Consider the following 19,607-nt stretch of genomic DNA (forward strand, 5'->3'; position numbering starts at 1 on the left):
CCTACATCTGCTCAATTCCAGTACTTGGTTATCTATTTTATTTTGCTTTGATGCAATAAAGATTGAATACTGAGAATTTTCCCACTACTGGCATCCAGTTCTGCCAAATCCATATATATAAAAAAATTGAGGATTCATAATAGGGCAAACAAATAGATTGCAAAGGTTAAGGTCATAGTGAAATATGTACTTCATCAACAGAAAGAGAGAGTGAAAGTCAATTTAAATCAATTGTATATTTTGGAAAGGCAAGCAAATATTTATACATATTATCAATATCATAAATAATATTTTCATTAAAAATATAACTCTGTAAAACCCATTACTTGGATGCTATGTGCAGCTTAGTGACCAAAATGGTGTCAGATGTGCACATTGAGACATAGGTTGCCTAGTTGATTTCTTGGTAAGGGTACAAGCACATTTGATGCCTGGCTGTAGTATATAAAGTCAACAGCAAATGACAGCAGCCAGTCATCAATGCAGGTTTAATGTCACTGCTGCTTCATTGGACCTTGATGTTGCTTTTGTCATTCTCTTTCACCAAGTGTTCAGAAGCAGGAAGGAGCCCCCCAATGGGGCCTTCATCAGGGATGGACTACTTCCACATTAGTTGCAGAGTGGTTTTGTATGGCACCTGTTATAATTTTAAAAGTGTACTAACATTTCTACATCTACAGTAAGAAATGAGCCCGATGTTGACGAACCTTTTCCAAACTTCAATTGCTTCCAGATATGGATGCATTAGTAGATAATGCCCTTGCTGACTAGGATAATGAGTATGGGCATCGCATGAACGAAGAGGAAGGAGGGGCCTGCAATGGTCTCATCAGAGGACCATGTTCATTCAGCATTTAAAGGAAGCACTTTTCCTATCTGAATGTCAATGAGGAACAATTCAAGCTATGCCCACACTGCACTCAGAATATTCCTGTGGTGGAACTGCTGAATTGTATTGTATTCCTGATTTCCTGATTACCAGGCTCCACCCCATCCTGTGACTGTACCTGAAGCCCCTCCCTCTTTTCACCTTGTACAAAGCCTCCATCAGCCTCTCAAATTATTTACTGTGCATCAATTTTATTCATAATTTTTTTGTTTTTATTGCTAATAAGAGACCAGCTCCTGAAACCTGACAAGATGGAGATCGATCCACAGTCGCCTGATGCCTCAGAAAGCTTCGAACACTGGCTATGCTGTTCCGAGGTCTTCCTTCAAAACTCAGCCAGCATCGTGGCCACCGATGCAAACTTACTTCACTTTCTCTTCTCCCGGGTCAGTCCCTGAGTATTTCAAATGATCAGGGATGTCACGACGTACATCGAAATAATGGATGGTACTCAAGGGAGAAAGTTAACGAGGTATACACCAGACATATGCCACTTGCAGACAGCGACCAGGTGAATCAGGCGATGAGTTCCTCCAGGCCCTTTGAGGACTCGCACAGGCATGGTACCTCCAAGCAGTATTGGCCGCCTAAAATATGGAGGACATGATCTGGGACACCTATGTTCCAGGCATAAGGTCTGACTACTCGAAAGATTAAGTTAGACAAAGGAGCGATCGCTCTTGTAAAGTCACTGGAGATCGCTGTCCGCCTACATATCCTGCGACGTGGATCTACAGGCCACCAGTCCACTAGTGCACCCGATTAACGAGGCCACCACATCCACTGTCTCCCAGGAGCAGTGCTACTTTGGTGGCCAAGCAAAACACCCCTGAAAATGCTGCCCAGCGAGAGACGCAACATGCTCCAAGTGCAGGAAGAAGGGTCACTATGCAAGAGTATGCCGATTGCAGCCCTCCAGGCCCAGCACGGCCGTGTGCGTGGCATGGCAGCCACCATCTTGGATTCCAGGATCTTCCAGAGATGACCACACCGTGAAATGGGGGCCATCATCTTGGATGCCAGGGTGCTGCCATTATGCCCCTTGATGGAGACTGAATGCGGGTCGGGCCATGTACTGACCCTGTCTTTGGTTGTGTCGGACCAGAACAGTCCTCATCCTCACCTACTTACCCGCTCCATGATGAACATCTACATCAATGACCAGGTGACTAAATGGATCTTTCTGTTGATGAAGTACATATTTCAATAGTGGAACCTTTGAGAGTTTATTTATCCAGACACGGTCTAACATTACTCCCTTGAGGCTAAACTAGTCACCTACAAAGTCGCCATAGCCTCAAAGTCTCACTCCACCGAAATCCACAGCTACACTACAGTGACACTAACCGTGTGGGGCACAACATATAGACACTTTAAGCTCCTCATTATGCCGCAGCTCTGTGCATCGGTACTGTTAGGACTAGACTTCCAGTGCCACAAAGAGTGTCACTATGCAATATGACAGCCCTCTCCCACCCCTCATGGTCAGCAACCCACAGTTTCTTAATCTGCCACTCTGTTGGTCCATCTGGCACGTGGTCTCTCTACCCTCCGCATTGTCACCCTGCCACTGTTCACCAATCTTATTCCCAACTGTAAGCCAGATGCTACAAAAAGCAGGTGATACAGTGAGGAGGACAGGGATTTTATAAAGGCAGAGGTACGATGACTCCTGGATGAGGGGATTATTGAAGTCAGCACCACCCCCTGGAGAGCCCAGGTAGTGGTGGTCAAGGGTGGGAGTAAATGCAGAATGGTGACTGTCTATAGTCAAACCATTAGTCGCTACACACAGCTGGATGCATACCCCCCCACCCCCCCCGCCACCCCGCCTTGCAGATATGGCTAATCAGAACACACAGTATTGGGTGTTCTCCATGAGAGACCTGAAATCTGCCTACCCCCCACACCCCATCTACCCTGAGGATCGTCAATACACAGCTTTCAAAGCAGACAGCTGCCTCTAACACTTCCTTAGGGTCCCCTTTGATGTCACCAATGGCTTTTCCATCTTCCAACGGGAGATGTACTAGATGGTAAAACAAAATAACCTACACGCCACCTTCTCATATCTGGATAACATCATAATCTGTGGCCGTGACCTGCAAGTCAATGATGCAAACCTACAGAAATTCTTAAGAATAAGTATATTATTCTGCACTACCTGACTGATGATCCTTGGCTGTGTTGTGGAGAATGGAGTCATTGGCACTGACTCCGACTGCATGTGGCCTCTACTACAACTTTCCCTTCGCCACAGTCTCAAGTACCTGAAAAGGTGCCTGGGATTCTTTTCTTATTACACCCAGTGGGTTCTGAATTACACAGATAAAGCCCACCCTCTTATCAAGTCCACCTCCTTTCCCCCTACAAATAAAGCACTGGCAACTTTCTGCCGCATAAAGGAGGACATCACGAAAGCCACAACCTATGCGGTGGATGAATCTGCCCCCCCTTCCAAGCGGAAAGCAATGCATCTGATTTCGCCCTGGCCACCACCCTAAATCAGACAGGCCGTCCTATCACCTTTTTCACTCACACCCTCCAGGGCCCGGATGTCCGACATTCATCTATAGAGAAGGAGGCTCAGGTGATAGTTGACACAGTTTAGAACTGAAGGCATTACCTGGCCAGCAGACATGGACCAATGGCCGTGGCATTCATGTTTAACAAATAAAAAGCGGGGTAAGAAGAATAAGAACGATAAAATTTTAAGGTAGAGTATCAAGCTCTCCACCTACAATTATGACATCCTGTACTGGCCGTGGAAGCTCAACAAGCCCTCAGATGCCTTAATACGAAGAACATATGCCAGCACACAGGTGGATTGCCTCAAAGCCCTCCACGATGTCCTCTGCCACCTGGTGTCAAGAGATTTTTTTCACTTTATCAAATCTCAGAATCAGCCATACTCTAATGGGGATGTCAGAGACATGACCAGGCACTGCTGAACAGGAAGCACCTGATAAAAGACACATGCCTCTATGAGCGCCTGAGCATGGACTTCAAGGGCCCCCTTCCCTTCACCAACTGCAATACCTATTTCCACATGGCTATTGATGAATATTCGCAGTTCCCCTCTACCATCCCCTGCCCTGATATGACCGCTATCACAATCAATGGGACCCTGCACAACTTGTTTACCCTGTTCAGGTACCCATCGTATATCCACAGCGACCAGGGGTCGTCGTATATGAGCGAAGAGCTGTGCCAATTCCTGCTGGCCAGGGGATTCGTCATCAGCAGGACCATGAGTTATAACCCCCGGGTGAACGGTCAGGTAGAGAGAGAGAATGACATCATGTGGAAGGCCATCCTCCCTGCCCTAAAGTCTAGGGGACTGTCTGTCTCTCACTGGCAGGAGGTCCTTCCAGAGGCACTGCATGCCACTCGATCTCTGCTATGTGCTGCCACTAACGCTACCCCTCACAAAATAATTTTCTCCTTTGCAGAAAGTCCACATTGGGGACCACCATACCCTCTTGACTGACATCTCCAGGGCCAGTCCTGCTACGAAAACATGTGAGGGGCCATAAAATCAATCCGCTGGTCAAAAGAGTTCAGCTCCTCCACAAGAACCCTCAATATGTGTATGTAGCCAACCTGAATGGGCATGAGGAAATGGTCCCCATTCAGGACCTTGCGCGTGCATGGGGCCATAGGATCATACCCACCAGGCAGCAGCCTACCCTTCTTCTGCAGTCACACATTACATATTGTTGCACCCTCCCCCTACCCTGTCACACTGGCAGAGCCATCATTCACCCTGCAGGTCAACAGAGCGATGTAGGTCTGGGACGAGACAGCGGCCCTGGCCATAATCCCACAACCGGCACTCTGCTGGTCAGTACAGAAGATCAAGCCATTGGACTAACTTAACCTGTAAGACTTTGTGCCCCTCGTCACCCAGCCAGACAATAAAAAAAAACAAGGGGTGTATGTGGTGGAACTGCTGAATTGTATTGTATTCCTGATAACCAGGTTCTACCCTGTCCTGTGATTGTACCTGCAGCCCCTCCCTCCTTTGACGAGGTCTTATCTTTCTGCAAGACAAACCTGGAAGGCTAGACTGTAGCTCTGGACTGCTTTATACACAAGGTCACTGGGATGACCCCTGGTGACCTAGTGGTGTAATTACATATCACCACATTCACCCCCCCTTAAAAAATTATTTCCCCCCCACCCCGTCCTCCTTCCCTTGTTTGTAAGTTCATAAGTCCAAAATTTTTTCTGGCTTCCGTTGCCTTCTGGACCTCCTCGGTAGTGGTATAGGGGTGGGGAGTGCGGTCTGCCTTTCGGCCTTTCTTGGTGGAGGTGTGGGAGTGGGAAGTACTGGTTGGTCATGTGGCCGTGTGGGCTGGGGATCCTCTTGTATGGGATTAGGTCCTGCCATCAAGTCTATGGTGGTGATATTTTGTGGGGCGGGTGTACCCAGGGTCCTGATTTCCGGGGTGGGTTGTATAGTCCTCTGGGTGACTCGATGGATGACTGTTCTAGTGACTGCTGCTGCGCTCCTTGTTGATTCGTAAACATCTGTGTTTCCTCCGCATTGTTCACACATCCAGCCGGCGCAAGATCCCTGGTGGCCACCGAGTCTTCTCTTCCATCTGAGAATTTGTCGAACGCATACTGAGGGTTCACGTGCCTCAACTCCACTTGATCCACTAGCGGGTCTGCTTTGTGGGGTCTGTAGTGCTTCCGGAGGAGAACAGGTCCCGGTGTCATCATCCATTTAGGCACCACTGTGCCCGTCGTGGCTTTCCTTGTGAAAGAAAATATACGTTCATGTGGGGTCATGTTAGTGGCAGTATACAACAAAGAACGTATAGAGTGTAGGGCTTCTGGCAACACTTCTTGCCATCTAGTAACAGGCAGGTCTTTTGCTTTTAAAGTCAAGAGGACTGTTTTCCAGATAGTGGCATTTTCCCTATCGACTTGTCCATTCCCCCTGGGATTGTAACTTGTAGTGCGGCTGGTAGCAATCCCTCTCTTGTGCAGGTACTGCTGTACTTCTGCACTCATGAATGCAGCCCCCCCTGCCTGTGTGTATGTAGTTCGGATTCCCAAATATGCTGAAGATGGGTTGGAGGCATTTTATAACAGTGGCTTCTGATACATCAGAACATGGGATTGCGAAGGGGAAACGGGAATATTCATCTATCATGTTTAGGAAATAGACATTTCTATTATTGGACGGGACCGGGCCTTTAAAATCGAGGCTGAGGCGCTCAAAAGGTTTGGTTGCTTTTATCAGGGTGGCTTTGTCTGGCCGATAAAATTGCAGTTTGCATTCCGCACAGATGGGGCAGCTCTTGTTCACTGACCTCACTTCCTCTACTGAAAATGGGAGGTTTTGGGTTTTAATGAAGTGAAATAGTCTAGCGACCCCCAGGTGGCCCAGCTCATTGTGCAAGCTCTGCAACTGGGATGTGTGGTTAAGAATGGCACAAGTGCCTCTGGACAGCGCGTCTGGGGGCTCGTTGAGTCTCCCGGGGCAGTATAGAATGTTGTAGTTAAATGTAGACAATTCTAACCGCCAGCGCAGGATTTTGTCATTCTTAATTCTCCCCCTGTTCTGATTATCGAACATAAAAGCCATAGACCGTTGGTCTGTGACGAGGGTGAAGTGTTTGCACACCAGATAATGTCGCCAGTGCCTTACTGCTTCCACAATGGCCAGGGCCTCCTTCTCTACTGCTGAGTGTCTTACCTTTGACCCCTGTAGGGTTCGTGAGAAAAAGGCCACCGGTTGTCCGTCTTGGTTTAGGGTGGCTTCCAAAGCCATATTGGATGCATCCGTTTCTACTTGAAATGGGATCGACTCATCTATGGACCGCATGGTAGCTTTAGCGATATGGTCCCTAATGTCCCTGAATGCTCTGGTGGCTGCTGGGCACAGTGGGAAAACTGAGGCTTTTATAAGTGGGTGGCCCCTGTCAGCGTAGTTGGGGATCCTTTGGGCGTAGTAAGTGAACAGCCCCAAACACCTTTTTAGTGCTTTCAGCGTGTGTGGCACTGGGAGGTTGAGGAGAGGGTGCATACGGGCTGGGTCTGGGCTGATTTCCCTGTTCTGCCCTATGTAGCCCAGGATTGGCAACTTCCTGGCGCTAAAGATGCATTTGTCCCTGTTGTATGTTAGGTTCCTCGGCTGCCTGGAAGAAGCGTTTTAATTTGTGTCATGATTCTCCTGAGTGTGGCCACAGATTGTCACGTTGTCTAAGTAGGGGAACACTGCTTTCAGTTGGAACTCATCTACTTTTAGGTCCATTTCTCTCTGAAACAGGGACACTCCATTGGTGACACTGAAGGGAAGTTGCAGAAATTGATACAGCCTGTCGTCTGCCTCAAATTCCGAGTAAATGCGATTGCTGTTTCTAATGGGCAGTTGGTGGTATGCTGCCTTCAGGTCTATGGTGGAGAACACCTTATACTGCGCAATGTTGTTGACCATGTCTGCTATGTGTGGCAGGGGGTAGGCATCTAGTTGTGTAAATTTGTTGATTGTCTGGGTGTAATCCACTACCATGCTCAGTTTTTCTCCTGAATTTACTACAACCACCTAGGCTCTCCAGGGGCTGGTGCTCTGCTCCATGATGTCCTCCTGTAGAAGCCTGCGGACCTCTCTCCTAATGAAGGCTCTATCCCTCGGGCTGTACCTCCTGCTCTTTGTGGCTATTGGTGTGCATTCTGGGGTCAGGTGTGTGAACAGCGGAGGGGGTTCTATGTTCAGGACAGACAGGCTGCCGTGTTGTTTCTTCGTAAGGCGTAGTGGGGGGTGAGGCCCGTTGTGCACTATTGTAATGGTTTCTAACTGGCACTGAAAATCTAACCCCAATAGTACAGGGACACAGAGATGAGGGAGTACTAGTAATTTGAACCCTTCGTATTTTGTGCCCTGGATTTCTAGAGTAACCCTGCAAAACTGTTTTACCTCAGCCACAATGCTCCTGGCTGTTAACAGGATCTGGTGCTCTTTCGGGCAAGTGGGGAGGGCAAGGCAGTTGACTAACCCCTGGTCAATAAAACTTTCAGTGCTTCCACTATCTATTAAGCAATTTACCCTCACACATTAATTTTGATGCACAGAGTGACGCCAGATAAATTGTGTGGACTCGCCTGATTCATGCGTAGGGAAACAAGTCTGGGGTGACCTTCGTGTCCTTCCATCCGATAGTACTTGGCATCATATTCATCTCCTGAAGACTGTGTCTTTGCTTTGTAGCATTTGTCCAAGATGGCCGGCTGCACGTGGCATTCTTCTTCTCTGTGGAGAAAGAAGAGCTTTCCTGCCTCTCATAGCATGAGAATGGGCCTTGGCTGTGGCCTTGGGGCTTCTGCAGACTTTTGCATAATGCCCACGTTTTCCACAGTTGGAACAGACATTTTCTCTGGCAGGGCAGAGGGCTCTGGGGTGCTTTCTTTGTTCACAGAAAAAGCACTTGGGACCCTCAAGGTGTGCTGCTGCTGTGAATTCCTGTGAGGAAGCATACTTTTCTTTTCGTGGGGCTAGAGAGTCCAGCAGTGTGATGTTTGTCCAAGCCCCAGGGTCCTGTGAGTACTCCTCCACTTCTTTCCTGGTGCTTTCTAAAGCTTCTGCAATAGTCTCTGCCTCATCTAGCCCCACCATTCCTTTCTCCAGCAATTGATGTCTCGTCTCAATGGACCATACACCCGCAACAATTCTGTCCCTAATAAGGTCCTCCACATACTCCTGAGCTGACACTGCTTTAAAGTTGCAGCCTCTCGCCAGGTCTTTCAGAGAGAGTATAAAGTCTCTGACAGACTCCCCTACTTGTTATGACCTGGTCATGAGTCTGTACCAGGAGTGGAGTTCACTATGCCCCTTACTGTAATGCCTCTGTAAAATGCTCATTGCCTCTTGGTAGATCCTGGCATCCTGTATAAGGGAGTAAGGGTGGTCTCCCAGCTGGGCTAACAGCAGCATTAATAGCTCTTTATCCGATACCTCAGCACCCTCCACGTAATTCAGAAAGCATCTCTACCAGTGGCCGAAGTGCGTGCCGGCTCCGAGATTTCTGGGTTCGAGCTGCCGCCTGTCTGGTCGCAGCACATGGCTAAGCTGCAGTCTCTGGTCCCTTAGGTGTAGCAAGGGTGGACCCTGGGGTACTGGGAGCTGCTGGTAAAGCCTCTGTGGGGCTTGTGTCTGCTGGAGGAGTAATCTGGGTGCTTGGGGCTGTTGGCTGAGTCACTGGCTTTGGGACATTTGCTGTGGGCTTAGGGGGGATCCCAGCAGTAGCATCAAGTCTCCGTGGTACTGGGGAAACTGCTGCTGTGGGAGTGACAGTAGCGGTGTCTGCTTTCCCTGGCTCTGGAGTGGTTGGGAATTCTGCACATATGTGGCGATCGGGAGCACAACTTGTGGAGATCCTTCCACCCGCACCTGTAGTGGCCCCTTTCTGATCGGACCGGGGTTTAGGGTAGGCGGCACCTGTACCGGCGAACCCACAGGCAGGAAGGGATCTTGGCCATGTCTTACCTGCCCTATCGTACTTCTGTGGTCTTCCCTGCATTCCACCATGATTCCAGTACAGCAGTTCTTCACCATCTCTGTCCTCGGAAGCACGTGAGTGCTAGTCATCCCCGGATTCCATTCCTCAGGAAGAGTCTCCAGGTGGTTGAGAATGCATGTTGGAGCAGAAGCAGCTTCCATCCTAGTAGCTATCATATTTGTTTATTAAATTGTACTCACAACAGCAGTGTGAGTATAAGACAGCTTTAATAAACTAATATGTACACTAAAAGGTCTTGTCTCTCTGGAAGACAAACCTGGAAGGCTAGTCTGTAGCTCTGGACTGCTTTATATACAAGGACACCGGGATGACCCCTGGTGACCTAGTGGTGTAATTATATATCATTACAATGAGATCCTTCCCCAGAAAGTCTGGTCACGACACAGGATGAGGCACTTGTGCATTGTGAATAAAAGCCTGTAGATCAGTGACTCAGTCTCAGCCTCTCGAGTTACTTACTGTGCATCAGTTCCACTGAAATGTCCAGCCACAATTGCAACATCAGAGTTTGCTATGGGCCATATTGCTAGAGATCATCCAGTAGACATAACTGTGAACATTTATGTATTTTTTTTAGGGATTCTTGATCTTGAGATTATTTGAAACATCTTGTTTTTTTTTCATTCTGTGTTGTATCAATGAGTAGCGGGGGGGGGTCAAAATCATTAATATTCACTAGTATTCTCTGTTCAAAGCGAGACCTCAGCATGCCATTCTGTCTTGCAAAGAGATGAGCTGAGAGGATTGGAGAATTGTTCTCAGTGTTACTGCCTCCATCTATTTGACTGTGATAACAGTAACACAAAGTTAATTCCCTATTCACCTAGCCCCACTTGTAATTTTTCCTCTGCAGGTAAAAAGCATAACATCCACTCAGGTGTCAGGTATGAACAAAATTAACACAAAGTAAATATTTAATGAAAAGTGTTATCAAAAGCTATAAATAAATGCATGTCATACAGTGTATTATATGTCATGGCATCAACTAATCATGTTTGTATTTTACATTATTACAACCAACACTATATTTTCATATTCTCACTAACACAGTAGATTTTGAGTTATGGCATGGTTAGTATTTCTTTTTAAAATCACAATTAACATCTCAGAACTAGATTAATTAATGTTATTTCTTGCAGACCTTTACAGAATAAACACATGCAACCAGTATTTAAAATTAAATGCCTGATAGTGAAAAATTAACCATTCAGTATTAAAGTTGAATATACTTTTTTTCAATCACAACATATACAGGATTTATGAAAGAAGTTGTTAAAATATCTATGGTTAACTGAATTGAGGAATCAATAAATGTCCCAGCTGCAAAATGTTTCTTAGTGCAGCATTACGTCACTGCCAAGGTGATCTTTCTTTTTAGGTTACTCAAACAGACCTTGCTTTGATGGAAAGTGGAGTTTTACATTTAGTAATTGTGATAGTACAGACCTATCACCAATGTATATAGTTACAGTATCTAGAGTGTAATGACTGTGCTTACAGCAATTAGCCACGCCTACTGTCTGGGCCTTAAAGGGTTGTGTCCCTAGCCAGGTCAGATCATTCCGGACTGGTCGGCCACCTGTGAAGAGCTCCTGTCTTTTGCTAATAAAAGCCTTGGTTTGGATCAACAAGTCTTTGGTTCTTTCGACGAGCTCTACAGTAATGGAAATGTTACCAGCTCTTGAACCTCCACTGAGGGAATATTCTTCGAAAGATAAAGAGTAGAAAATGCAATGTTAGAAAATTTAATGGATGTTGCCAATGTTAACAACCCATGATTCAAAGGCAACAGCAAGGTAGATTTCAATTTGATTGAGTTAATCCATGTACAGAGAGAATTATGCTATGATTACATTCAGAGACTCAATGAAGCATTTGAAGCATAAATCCAAATATGATGAGACCTATTATTTGAATATTCATCAACCTTATTTTCATATAAAATTCATAATTTAGATTTCCTAAGTAATAAATAACAATTGCTAAATATCAACATAAGGACTTTGTGGGGCTTTAGTTTCAATGAAGCCTTTAGTAAAACAATCCACCTACAGAAGAGTTAATCCGGTAAATATTTAAAGGTTACAAACATATAAGAATCCTTATAAGGATTCTTAAATGCTTATAATGCAAGGTAAATCTTGCTGTCATTTATCATTAAAATAATTTTCTACAGTGGAATCAAGGTCTTTTGAAAGTTTCAGACAAATATTATGTTAATCTCAAAACTGTCTAGAAATGCCTGCAATGTTGGATAAAAACAAATATTCCCCATAGAAATTGTGCTGGATGATGCAGCAAAAGTAAATGAGGTGCTCACGGACAGTGATTCTCAACCTTTTTCTTTCCACTCACATACGACTTTAAGTATTTCCTATGCCATCGGTGCTCTGTGATTAGGAAGGGATTGCTTAAGGTGGTATGTGGGTGGAAAGAAAAAGGTTGAAAACCGCTGTTTTAATCATACCTAATTGACTCATTATGTAGACGGTTTCATAACTCCAAAGGAAATGGGCCATTGACAATTTTTCTCAAGCAAAATATTTCAGTAACAATTGGGTCTAGAACAGTGATCCTCAACCTTCCCTTTCTACTCACATACTACTTTAAGCAATTCCTTCCTAATCACAGAGCACTTATGACATCTTCTCTCTTTGGTAAATGTCCACATCAGCTGCAGGCTTGTTTGTGGCTGACAAGTCCGATGCGGGACAGGCAGACACGGTTGCAACGGTTGCAGGAGAAAATTGGTTGGTTGGGGTTGGGTGTTGGGTTTTTCCTCCTTTGCCTTTTGTCAGTGAGGTGGGCTCTGCAGTCTTCTTCAAAGGAGGTTGCTGCCCGCCGAACTGTGAGGCGCCAAGATGTACGGTTTGAGGCGATATCAGCCCACTGGCGGTGGTCAATGTGGCAGGCACCAAGAGATTTCTTTAGGCAGTCCTTGTACCTCTTCTTTGGTGCACCTCTGTCACAGTGGCCAGTGAAGAGCTCGCCATATAACACGATCTTGGGAAGGCGATGGTCCTCCATTCTAGAGACGTGACCCACCCAGCGCAGCTGGATCTTCAGCAGCGTGGACTCGATGCTGTTGGTCTCTGCCATCTCGAGTACTTCGATGTTAGGGATGAAGGTGCTCCAATGAATGTTGAGGATGGAGCGGAGACAACGCTGGTGGAAGCGTTCTAGGAGCCGTAGGTGATGCCGGTAGAGGACCCATGATTCGGAGCCGAACAGGAGTGTGGGTATGACAACGGCTCTGTATACGCTTATCTTTGTGAGGTTTTTCAGTTGGTTGTTTTTCCAGACTCTCTTGTGTAGTCTTCCAAAGGCACTATTTGCCTTGGCGAGTCTGTTGTCTATCTCGTTGTCGATCCTTGCATCTGATGAAATGGTGCAGCCGAGATAGGTAAACTGGTTGACCGTTTTGAGTTTTGTGTGCCCGATGGAGATGTGGGGGGGCTGGTAGTCATGGTGGGGAGCTGGCTGATGGAGGACCTCAGTTTTCTTCAGGCTGACTTCCAGGCCAAACATTTTGGCAGTTTCCGCAAAACAGGACGTCAAGCGCTGAAGAGCTGGCTCTGAATGGGCAACTAAAGCGGCATCGTCTGCAAAGAGTAGTTCACGGACAAGTTTCTCTTGTGTCTTGGTGTGAGCTTGCAGGCGCCTCAGATTGAAGAGACTGCCATCCGTGCGGTACCGGATGTAAACAGCGTCTTCATTGTTGAGGTCTTTCATGGCTTGGTTGAAAAGAGGGTTGGTGCGAGAACACAGCCTTGCTTCACGCCATTGTTAATGGAGAAGGGTTCAGAGAGCTCATTGCTGTATCTGACCTGACCTTGTTGGTTTTCGTGCAGTTGGATAACCATGTTGAGGAACTTTGGGGGGCATCCGATGTGCTCTAGTATTTGCCAAAGCCCTTTCCTGCTTATGACATAGGGATTACTTAAAGTGGTATGTGAGTGGAAAGAAAAAGGTTGAGAACCACTGCTCTAGGACTTTTATTAGAACCATTACTACTTGTAAAATAATGTTAAATATAGTTTGAGAAATCCAGTGCAAAGTGGTCAAATCCAGTACAAGTGGTTACAATTAATGTGTGGGATGAATGCATTTATTTCAAGAGAATAATTTCTTTAAAATGCACTCTCTATGGAATTTAACACCAAGTAATTAACTGTTTTGAAACAAATATATGTGTATAATAAAATATTAATCAACTGGAAAAGAATTTGGCTTTGAATTAGATGAGCAAATGAGTCTTTGCCGACACGAGCGTTGAAGTCGCCCAGGATGACAACCTTGTCGGCTGTAGGGGTGCGTTGGATGAGGTTGCGCAGGTCGGTGTAGAACTTGTCCTTTTCTGCTGGTTCCGCCTGGAGGGTTGGAGCATAGACACTGATGAGGGTGATGCGACGCTTGTTTTGAAGGGGGAGTCGCATGGACATGATTCGGTCCGAGAGGCCTGTTGGAAGGTTTTCGAGTTTGGAGGCAATGAAGCTCTTGACCATGAAGCCTACACCAGATAGGCGTCGTTCATCCGAAGGCTTGCCAGACCAGTAGAGTGTGTAGCCCGCGCCGCGTTCTTGGAGGCTGCCTACATCTGCCAGGCGGACTTCACTGAGAGCGGCTATGTCGATGTCAAGTCTGAGGAGTTCATGTGCAATGAGGGAAGACCGACGTTCAGGTCGGTGGCTGTCAGCCTTGTCTAGCATGGTTCTGATGTTCCAGCATGCTAGCTTGAGTTTGTGAGCATCTTTTGAGGGGGTGGACGTGGAGGGGAAGGACGTGGAGGGGGAGGACGTGGACCTGTCCTCGGGCCTGCGCAAAGGAGCTTTTAGGTGGAGTGCAGTGCGCGCAGTACTGGCCCCACCCTTTACACCCATGGTTCGTGTGCCGTGGCCAAGCAAGCTGGGACGTGGCAGCGAGGTCCTTGGGTCGTAGGTTTTATATCGGAGTGGCCTTCTCCTATGCAGGTTTCTGGGCGAAGGGTAGGCGGCGGCGGCCCCGATCCGGGCAGGAGCAAGGGGGAGACGGCGGCCCCGGCCTCGGTCGAGTGAGGCAGGCGAAGGCCCCGATCCGGGCAGAGAGCAGGAGGCGGCGGCCCCAGTACGGGCACAGAGAGAGCAGCAGCGGCCCCGGCCCCGGTCCGGGCGAAGGGTAGGCGGCGGCGGCCCCGATCCGGGCAGGAGCAAGGGGGAGTTGGCGGCCCCGGCCTCGGTCAAGTGAGGCAGGCGGAGGCCCCGATCCGGGCAGAGAGCGGGAGGCGGCGGCCCCAGTACGGGCACAGAGAGAGCAGCAGCGGCCCCGGCCCCGGTCCGGGCGAAGGGTAGGCGGCGGCGGCCCCGATCCGGGCAGGAGCAACGGGGAGACGGCGGCCCCGGCCTCGGTCGAGATGAGCAAATAGGCTTCATGAAACAGTATGGCAACATTTCTCACTATTATTCAGAATCAAAATCAATTTGGAGAAATAACATTTGCTTCATGTGTTAATATTTCTGTCTTTATTGTTATCACTTCAAGAATTGTCTCATATAATTAGTTGCTGGACAATCTTGCAGAAGTGTTTGGTGTAAATACAGGCTCTTTCTAAGAAATGCTCTCTGCCCTCCCTTATCAAAAAGCACATTTGCTAATAATTTAAAAGACTGATTTTTGGTAAACAAGAAGTGAAGAGCCTTATGTAATATTGATCACAGTATATCATTGTGAAAAAATGAACAAGTTTCTTACCATTGTTTTGAATGTCTTGCATTATAAATCCTTTATTTTGTTATTTTCACTCGTGGAAAGTTCCTTTTCTTGCTGAACAGCTGTTAGGCGAGAACATCAGATGGAGCATTAAGCTTCAAATTGGCAGCAGTGGTGTCAAATCAACAATGTATGCTGACTGATTTCACATCTTCTAGCAGATGTTGACTGCAAATACATTTATGCTGTAACTAATTTGGAGCTTTAACATGGTTTGCATCACAAATGTCTAGAGAACATCATATAGAGTATTGGAGCTATTTTGTCTCATGCAGCAGCCAAAGTAAAGTGAAACAAGTAAGTCTACAGATGCTGTAATAGTAGTCAATTCAGGGCCGCAAACAGTCCTTCCAAGTGAAGCAACATTTCACTTGTAAATTTGCAGGGGTCATCTACACCATCCAGTGCTCTCATTGTGGCCTCCTTTACATTGGAGAGACTGGACGCAAACTGCAAGATTCTGTCTGTCTGCTACAATAGCAGGAATCTCTCAGTGGAAACCCATTTCGATTCCCCACCCTTTCCCATGCCAACATGTCTGTCCACGTTCTCATGCACTGCCAGACTGAGACCACCCACAAATTAGAGGAACAACACCTCATTTTCTTTCTGGGCACCCTCCAACCAGATGGCATAAACAGCGACTTCTTGGGTTTTTGTTAGGCCATACCCCCTGCTCCTCATATATGTTGTAACGACCCTAGTTTACAAACAAATAAAGAATAGACACACTCATTTCTTACAGCACACAATCGAGTCAACTTTCTTTTTAGTCTATGCAGAACATAGCATTCTTCAACTCCCCAAACACCACCCAGCCAAACCCCTGTGACCTTCTCATTGGCTCACTGACACACGGGTGATCCTGATGCTCTCACTTTCTTCCTCCTGAGTCTGAGATCCTTCACCTGTATACTGATGCTTAACACACCCGCAAATGTGTGCTATTACTCCCACATGTCACTTTGCTTATGTCATCAGTGGCCACTGGCACTATTCTGACAAAGGTAAGTTTGCGACCACAACAGTTTTCCTATCCATATCTCCTTTCCTTTAGCCCTGTTTCTCTCTCTTACCCTATCCCTCCGTTTCCTTTCCTCCAGCTCTACATTCACAGAGCTACACCTTCCCCGATCAATTCTCAGCTTTTTTCTCCTGCCCTCCTATCTGTGTCCACCAATGGCCTCTTGGCTATAGGCCTGTATTCCTCCTCCAGCCTTTTTATTCAGGTGCCTGCCTGCTGTTTTCTCATACCTTGATGAAGGGATCAGGCTCAAAACATTGATTTATCATTCATACCATGCTTGCATGATAAAGATGAGAGCGTTTCTCCAGGACCATGAAGGATATTTACATAAATATAAGTTAAAACAGAAGTTAAACAGATAAAATATTAAATATTAAGACATATACTGCAAGAGTACCCCGGTACTAAGTACTCTATGCACATATGTTCTGGGAATTCAGGAGTCTGATGGCCTGGAGGGAAAAAACTGTTTCCCATTCTCCACCACGTAGCCAAGAATAGCAAGACATTTAGTCCTGAACGTGCATTTTTCAGTTATGAGTGAAGTTCAGACTTTCACCAGAGGAAACTCTGGAGGTTGGCGTGATGATCTTCCAAGGTGTGGCCTCAGATGGTGACATTTTTGAGGTAGGGGAAGGTAGCCTTCACCCATACGCATCCACCATTCCGTCCGTCTGCCTCTGGAAGATAGAAACCCCGTTAGTGATACCAAAGGGGATCCTCTGGAATTGATAGTGATGACCGTTAGTATCAAATAACATTTATGGACGGTCCAACAGATTGGCAGCTGATGATAACCAGCTTTCAGGTCAATGTTCGAATAGACTTGATACTGTGCAATATCATTCACCGTGTCCGAAATTCAAGGTGGGGGGTATGCGTCCAGGAGTGTGTACCGATTAATAGTTTGGCTATGGTCAATTACTAGCCTGGACTTGTTTTCCCCTTTTACCACTACCACTTGCGCTCTCCACGGGCTGGTGCTAGGTTCAATGATACCTTCGTCAAGCAGACATTGTGCCTCAGACTTTATCAACACTCAGTCTGCTGTGGCTATACCTCCTGCTCTTCGTAGCGATAGGTTTGCAGTCCAAAGACAGATTCAGGAAGAGAGGTGAGGGAGGGGGGGTGTCGATATTCAGTGTGGAGATGCTGCACGTGGGCTCTGATTTTGGGGGCTCTCCATTCCGAAATGTTATGGCGGGAGGGGACCAGAATACTCCAAGGTCATGCTTTTAAAGTGACACAGGAAGACCAGACCCAACAACACCGGAGCACACAATTCAAGTATACACAAGTGAAATATACAGAAATCCCCCTCCCCCCTTCAAACAACAGATGTACTATACAATGTTGTTGAATATGGGTAGAATGTGAATGAGATGCAAGGAACATGCGATAATTAGATGGATACATCTTTAGGCTGTACTCTTGCACAGTCTGTGAGTCTATGAAGCTTTCAGTAGAGCATTTGGTGGAATGTCCATTTACCTTCACAGTCACTATGGAGTTGCTGAGCTGGTGAGGTCTGTCCTGATCTATGACCATCGAGGCTAGGTCCTCAGAGACTCCATGCTCCTCACTCGAGTGGCCCCCACCATCCTGGGTTGCCCTGCGTGAGTAAGATGGCGTCGACCGCATGGAACGGCAAGATGGCCGCCCTCCTTCCTCCTCTGATGATGATGGCACCGAATTTGAATTTGGGTCGCAGCAAGATGGCCACCAAGCCTTTTCATGCTGTTTCCTCACTACCACTGCCATTCTCGATCGGCATGTAGTAAGTGGGCTTGGGTGAAATTTGGGTGATTGGATCTGGAAGCAGTGCAGGCCACGGACTTCCGGGCTAACCTTCGCCCAATTCCCTTCCTTACCACAGCAGGAACACACTGAATCTTTAGCTGGGCAATGATATCGGGGATGCTGGGTCTTGCCACAGAAAAATAACTCCCTAGCACAGAAGCATTCCCTAGCATGGGGAGTGGGAGCCGTTAGGGCTGGTGTAGCAGGTCCTTGGAAGGGGTTACCTGGGTGAGCGAGCTCGCTGGCTTCGAGGTCGTCATTCTCAAGCTTGGCCTGTTCCAATGATTTGGCCATTTCAATGTGGCTAGCCAGATCCTTCTTTCTTGGCTCGAGCAGTTGCTGCCTCATGTACCTCGAGCGGATCCCCACAATTAGAGTGTCCCAGATTTGTTCTTCTTCACGAACTTGAGCCCATAGCCGCTTCGTACTTGTACTTCTTGGCAAGTGTCCACAGATCCAGCAGGTAGTCTTCGATGGTATCTCCTGGCCATTGGCAGTCAGTGCCTCGCTAGGACCTTGTTTTGCGACTTCAGGTACTTAGTCTTCAATGCCTCGATGGCAGCGTCATATGTAGTGCAGTCCCTGATGACTGGATACCCTTTTGTTCCTACCCTCGAAACGAGGGCCAACCCCCTGAGTTCATCATTGTGAAAGATGTCACTGGTCACATTCAGGTAGGCCTGGAAGCAGTCTAGCCAGTATATGAACTCTTCAGCCATGTCAGGTTTGAGTAGCACTTCTATCATTTAGGGAATAAGCTAATAAAATTGTAGCATGAATAAAAGCTCTCATGACTGGAGGGAGAACAAATGCTTTTATTAGCTTATAACTATGGGTAAGGTTTCACAGTAGACATTGGAAGGGTTCTGGGTTTAGGCGGAAAACCAGGGTTATAGGTGAGCAGATGGGGGCGGTGCAAAGAGGCAGAGGAAGCCATCAGCACAACACACTACCAGTGAACCCCAGTTCACTGCAAGGTTGTTGGCTCTGCACCAGTCCGTTAGTGACCACACCTCATCTCTGTTCGCTGACTCGTCATTTTTACTAATCAGACTCACCATGGTCATGTCGTCAGTGAACTTTATGATGTGGTTCGAGCTATGTTTAGCTGCAGTCTTGGGTCAGCAGAGTGAACAACAGTGGACCAAGCATGCATCCCTGGGGTTGGAGGTGCTGTTTCCGATCTGACAGGAAGTCGAGAATCCAATAGTAGAGGGAGGTGTTCAGACTCAGTAGGTTCAAATTCCCTATCAGGTACTGTGGTATGGTTGTGATGAATGCTGAACTAAAGTTAATAAACAGCATTTGAACATACGTCCTTGTTTTCCAGGTGGGTGAGGGCTAGATGGAAGGCAGGGGTAATGGCATCGTAAGTGGAGCAGTTGTGTCTGTATGTGAACTGCAGGGGGTCAGCAGAAGCTTGATGTGCCTCATGATGAGCCCCTCGAAGCATTTCATTTATGGACTGTAAAGATTTGTGATGACATTTAACTCAATCCTTGTAATGGTCAGTATTTGCCCAGATACACTTTACAGTTGAGGTAACTGGATAAAAATTAGAGCAATAAAGCTGAACAATTCATAGTGTAAACCTATAACCAACCCTTCAGTCCAA

This window comes from Narcine bancroftii, chromosome 7 (assembly GCF_036971445.1).
Source record: "Narcine bancroftii isolate sNarBan1 chromosome 7, sNarBan1.hap1, whole genome shotgun sequence".
Lineage (NCBI taxonomy): Eukaryota > Metazoa > Chordata > Chondrichthyes > Torpediniformes > Narcinidae > Narcine > Narcine bancroftii.